This window comes from Macaca fascicularis, chromosome 6 (assembly GCF_037993035.2).
Source record: "Macaca fascicularis isolate 582-1 chromosome 6, T2T-MFA8v1.1".
Classification (NCBI taxonomy): Eukaryota; Metazoa; Chordata; class Mammalia; order Primates; family Cercopithecidae; genus Macaca; species Macaca fascicularis.
Genome location: NC_088380.1, coordinates 104,724,243 through 104,730,374, shown reverse-complemented (window position 1 = coordinate 104,730,374; position 6,132 = coordinate 104,724,243). Strand labels below are relative to the sequence as shown.

Here is a 6,132-nt window from a genome sequence, read left to right as displayed (position 1 = left end):
GGATATTGCTGGTGGTCATCTTGGTGCTATATATTTGATTTTGGTTTTCTGTGCAAGGGAGTGAAGCCAGCTTGTTTCTATGCCACCATTTTCGAATCGGAAGTACGACTATAGGGCATCACAGTCTTAAACTCCTGGGCTCAGGTGATCTTGTTTCAACCTTCCAAGTCGCTGGAACTACAGTCTCATGCCACTGTGCTCAGCTGATAATTTCTAGGAGTTTAAAAAGTTCCTGAATTTAAAATGTGAGAGACTTGCTAATCAACTAGAGTATATGCTTTACTATGGAAATTTAATTCAGAAGGAGAGATGATAGGTCAAGGCAAGGGGAAAGGAATGATAGAGATACTACCAGGTCCTATAATTTAAAAAGTGAAGATGCACTGGACAAACATTTCAGCAAGTTTCCTTTGAATAAGAAGTTTTTTTTTTTTTTTTTTTTTTGAGACGGAGTCTAGCTCTGTCGCCCAGGCTGGAGTGCAGTGGCCGGATCTCAGCTCACTGCAAGCTCCGCCTCCCGGGTTTACGCCATTCTCCTGCCTCAGCCTCCCTAGTAGCTGGGACTACAGGCGCCTGCCACCTCGCCCGGCTAGTTTTTTGTGTTTTTTTAGTAGAGACGGGGTTTCACCATGTTAGCCAGGATGGTCTCGATCTCCTGACCTCGTGATCCGCGCGTCTCGGCCTCCCAAAGTGCTGGGATTACAGGCTTGAGCCACCGCGCCCGACCTGAATAAGAAGTTTATGTAAAAGTCAAAATGTCTTAAATGCAGGGAAATTAAGGTTAGAGATTTGCAAAATGTTTCTTTTTTCAACATTAACATGCCCTTCATTTGTTAAATTCTATACTGTGTACTTTAGCTATTGCTATGAATTGGAAATTTCTATAAAAATTATCTGAAGTCTAACATTCATGATTCTCATCTGTAACTTATTCTTACAGATAGCAGTCACATTTTGCATTTTAAAATTTACCTGCTTCTTACACTATTTTGCCATTTAAAAGCTGAAATAAAGTATGGTGTATTTCCAAACACTGACACTAACAATGTGTAACATTTGTTGAATGTATGGTAGGAGCCTAGTACTCTTCTAGGTTCTCTACACATATTAATTCATTAAATTTTTTAGAAACTTTGTGACATAAACACCCTTATTATTCCTGTTTTATAGATGAAAAGCCAAAGAATGCAAAGATTCAATACTTAACTAAAGTTATTCAGTTCATAAATGATGAAGCCTATTTTCCCACATAGGCAATCTGGCTCTGGATCAACTTAGCATAGAATGGTATCCTGGAGGTTTCATAAATATTTATCTCCTCTTCCCCCCACCCCCCCCGAAAAAAAGCTAAAAACAAAAAACAAGGGAGTAGTGAGACAATATCTAATTGATGAAATTAACCAATTTCATCTAACCCTTTAAAATTTATAACGCTGGAATTCATAAGTTGTAATCATACCAAATATAATAGGTCTAGAATTACGATACTATTGCTATGTGACATACATTTTTGCTGATTCAACCTGAGAATAGTCAATCTCAAATTTTAAGGACTTATTACAACATATCTAAAATAGTATAAAGTCCAAAACCTTGTCTCTAGAGCTGTTGTAACTATTTCTAATTCCCAAAATTGTGGGTTAGGCAATGTTAGAAGCTGTGACACAGTGCTTGTATGATGATAATATAATTGGTAAATAAACGTTGGTATGGAGGAAAGTAAGAAAGCTGGTAAGTTCTGGGATCAGAGATGATGATGCTACAGATAAACAAGTCTAGCTGTGAAACTATGATCAGAATAAGGATCCAGAATAGTTAATGTGGATATCCGCTCTTTTGACAGCAGCTATAAAGGCAATTTTAGGCTCTGCTACTGCCAGGACTTTGCTCTGGAGCAGTTCACTGGTGTAGTCTTTTCACCATTCTGGAAATAGACAATGGGTAGAACCCTTCACCCTATAGGGTGTGACTTGTTTTTCTTACCAAATATTTGTTGCTAATCAATCTCAATCATGCAATTAGTTTGAAAACTTGTACATCAGAGTCTTCATTAATCTATCCTATTTATCTTTGCACAAAGTTCATTTAATGAATAACTTGCTTTGAATTTGTGAGTTATTATTTAGTGCTTCAGAAATCCAATGACTAATGCCGTGAGACAAGCAGATGTGCTGTATCAGCTTCAGCAGGGTCATTTTCCTTGGCTTTCCCCCGTGAAGTTCTCAAGGCCTAAACCTCTTGAGCATGCAGTCTGTTGGCTTCAGGAACGTGAGTGGGATCCAGAGAAGGGCTCATGGCTTTGGGTGGGGAGAAGAGTGCAATTTGCATCTTGTTCACTTCCTCCCTGTTTTCTATGTCCAGATGTTATCAGGATAAAATCAGAGCTCCTACTGAGTTGTCAAGTCTTATGCATTTCTGTTTTCTGTCCAGGCCTTTGAAATTAAGGAGAATTTAAAGAAATGGTGTATGGGGTGAAGGAAACAAACAAGGAAATGAAAACCAGAAGAGAAAGCAGCCCAATATGGTAACAGAGCTCAGATGGAACTTGTAAAGATAGAAATCACCTCCAATGTAATTTGAGGTTAGCGCCAGCACTTGAGATAGTCAATGAGTTTCTCAATTCCAGGGCAAGGGTTCCAGTTTTAAGACTTGGGCTTCCAGAGCAACACATATAGGAGAAAAATAAACAGTTGAATGCAGCCTAAATACGTACAAGAGATAGTTACTTAATGATATGGTCTGACTCTGTGTCCCCAGCCAAATCTCATTTTGAATTGTACTCCCATAATTCCCAAGTGTTGTGGGAGGGACTTGGTGGGAGATAATTAAATCTTGAGGGCAATTTCTCCCATACTGTTCTTGTGGTAGTGAATAAGTCTCATGAGATCTGATGGTTTTATAAGGGGTTTCCACTTTCACTTCTCTCTCTCTCTCTCTCTTTCTCTCTTTCTCTCTCTCTGGTTCTTGCCAAAACCATGTAAGAAGTGCCTTTTGCCTTCTGCCTTGATTGTGAAGCCTCCCCTGTCATTAAACCTATTTTTATTTTTCTTTCTATCTTTTTTTTTTTTTTTTTTTTTTTTTAGGTGTGCACTTTTATTCACTGCTCTCAAGTCAGTGTATAGGTAAGCTCTGGCTGCCTCCACCCACTCCCAGGGAGACCAAAAACCTTCATACATCTCAAGTTGGGGGACAAAAGAGGGGGACCATGAAGGCTGATCACTCAAAATAAAACAAAATAAAATGGTATTAAGGTGAAAATTAAAAAATTTTTGCATTACATAGTTTACACGAAAGCAATGCTATCACCTCCCCTTTGTAGGCTTGGGAAAACGACTAGGCCATTCTCCTTAGAGAGTAGTGGGGTGGCTTTTAAGAGGGCAACAGACTTCCTGTAACAATGCATCTCATGATATTTGGGATGACTATCAAAAAAGTACAATGTATAATCAAAGTCCTCAGCCACATTGCAGAACTTTGGGGGATGTTTCCTCTAGCCGACTACTGTCACCTTCACTGTTCCAGTTTGTAAGTCCTGAGTCAAGCCAAAAAAAAAAAAAAAAACAACACAAAAAGACAAAACAAAGAAAGCCATGCAGTCTCATCTTGTTTTCTGCGCAAGTTATTTTTTTTCAAGAAAGGGTGTAATGCAACTAAGTTATAATCGGCCTAGAAGCATTTGCTGCGGATGAAGAAGGGGTCGGACTTGTCGCATTCCTTGCTGATCCACATCTGCTGGAAGCTGGAAAGTGAGGCCAGGATGGAGTCACTGATCAACATGGAGTACTAACTCTCCAGAGGAGCAATGGCGCCAGGGCGATGATCTCCTTCTGCACCCCATCCTGCCACACCAGGGTACATGGTGGTGCCACCAGACAGCCCTGTGTTGGCATGGAGCTCTTTGCGGATGTCCATGTCACACTTCATGATGGAATTGACAGTAGGATGCCACAGGATTCCATGCCCAGGAAGGAAGGGTGGAAGAGCGCCTGGGGAGTATGGAACCCTTCGTTGCTGATGGTGATGACCTGGCCATTGGAAGTTCAGGCAGCTCGTAGCTCTTCTCCAGGGAGGAGCTGGAGGCCACCGTGGCCATCTCCTGCTTGAAGTCCAGGGTGATGTAACACAACTTCTCCTTGATGTCATGCATGATTTCCTGCTCGGCTGTGGTGGTGAAGCTGTAGCTCCTGCTCGGTGAGGATCTTCATGAAGTAGTCAGTCAGGTCCAGACCAGCCAGGTCCAGACACAGGATGGCGTGGGGGAGAGCATACCACTCATAGACGGGCAGTGTGGGTGACCCCATCACCAGAGTCCATCACAATGCCAGTGGTAAGGTCAGAGGCATACAGGGACAGCACCACAGGCTGGATGGCCACGTATATGGCTGGGGTGTTGCTGAAGGTCTCGAACAAGATCTGGGTCATCTTCTCATGAGTGGCCTTGGGGTTCAGTGGGGCCTAGGTCAGCAGCATGGGGTGGTCCTCAGGAGCCATAGGCAGCTTGTTGTAGAAGGTGTGATGCCAGATCTTCTCCATGTCATCCCAGTTGATACTGTGCTGCACCGAGTACTTCAGGGTCAGAATGCTTCTCTTGCTCTGGGCCTCATCGCCCACATAGGAGTCCTTCTGACCCATGCCCACCATCATGCCCTGGGGTCTGGGGCTACCCATGATAGAGGGGAAGATGGCCTGGGAGCATCGTCACCTGCAAAGCCAGCCTTGCACATGCCAGAGCCGTTGTTGATGAGGAGCGGGGCGATATCATCATCCATGATGAGTTAGCTGGGGGTGTGGATGCCTGGCAGAGCCGTGAGGAGGTGGCTTTGTGCTCGCAGGGTGGATGTGGTCTCAGCGATCCATTAAACCTATTTTTCTTCCCAGTCTCAGGTATGTCTTTATCAGCAGCATCAAAATGGACTAATACACTTAGCTGAGCATGTCTAAAAATTTTCTGATTACAGTTTTGACAAGAATATCATCTTTTTTCTCTACCAATCAGAGTGTTATGCCTGTCCCATTCCTAATGTGTTACTTTTCCATTGTTAATCCACTTAAAATAACCTATGGTCTTGTTGAGATAGAACCTTTTTTAAAACAAAAAACGAATATTCTACTTAACTACCTATTCTTAGTTCAATTTTGTAGGAAATAAACATTTCAACAATAGAATTTAAAAATGTATACAATGGCAGATATTTTATAAATCATATTTCTTTAATTTAAGAGATTTAGCAAACACACTAAATCTAATTCTCTTTTGGAAACAAAATTTACATTTCCAGATAATCTGGAAAAGCTAATTAATCAATAAGTTCCTTGGGGTTTTACTCTGTGTTTTGACAGCACCAATATATTCATCATGGTGTAGGGCATGAGGAAATAGCACAATTAATACTCATAAACATGAATGTGAAAATGTATAGTTTTGTGCTGAGAAGTGTCATTTCTAATTGCAAATATGGCAGCTTTATTGACATCATCATTAACAGGATTTTTAAGCAATCTACCGGTAGTTCCAGAGATGAGATTCACTTCTACTTCTAGAGCAAATGTATAAGTATGCTTTTATTAGTTACTGTTTTAATTTCAAATTTTCTATTCTATATATTTGAAATAGTCTTTAAAGTTTTCACAAACAAGCAAGAATTAGAAAAGTACCTCATTGTGCCTATTTATTGTTTAAATCTTTTACTCTTTTGTATTTTCGAATTGGACCAACAACTCTAATTATACTAAGTACTCATTCTAGTTTTTTTCTAAGCTTATCTATCAATCTGAAATTCTCTTTTTGACACTTGAAATTTTATTGTGACTTTTATATTTTAAAGGACGATAATTATTTCTGCATGTATTTAAAACTGAGTCCTTAGATTATTGTTTCTGAGATGTGGCTGCTGTCCTTTAAACTCTCTTAGTATGTTACAAGCACACGGCATTAAGAGACTTTCTCTGAAGGAGTAATGAAAACTAACTTTTAAAAAGATAATATACAATTTTCTCCAACAAATATTTTGTTTTTTAAGGTATTGCTTATACTTAGTAAAATAATACTTTTTCTCCTATCATTCTGTGGTGATAAGTTATTGCCAAGAGATTTCTGATATTTGGCTGAGAGTGGAGATGGCCTTCTGAAAG

At 40.2% G+C, this 6,132-nt stretch overlaps 1 pseudogene; it reads right to left on the bottom strand.

Moving 5' to 3' along the window:
- Window positions 1-3,666: 3,666 nt before the first annotated feature.
- On the bottom strand, window positions 3,667-4,769 carry LOC102118489 (actin, cytoplasmic 1 pseudogene; annotated as a pseudogene).
- Between the last annotated feature and the right edge of the window lie 1,363 nt (window positions 4,770-6,132).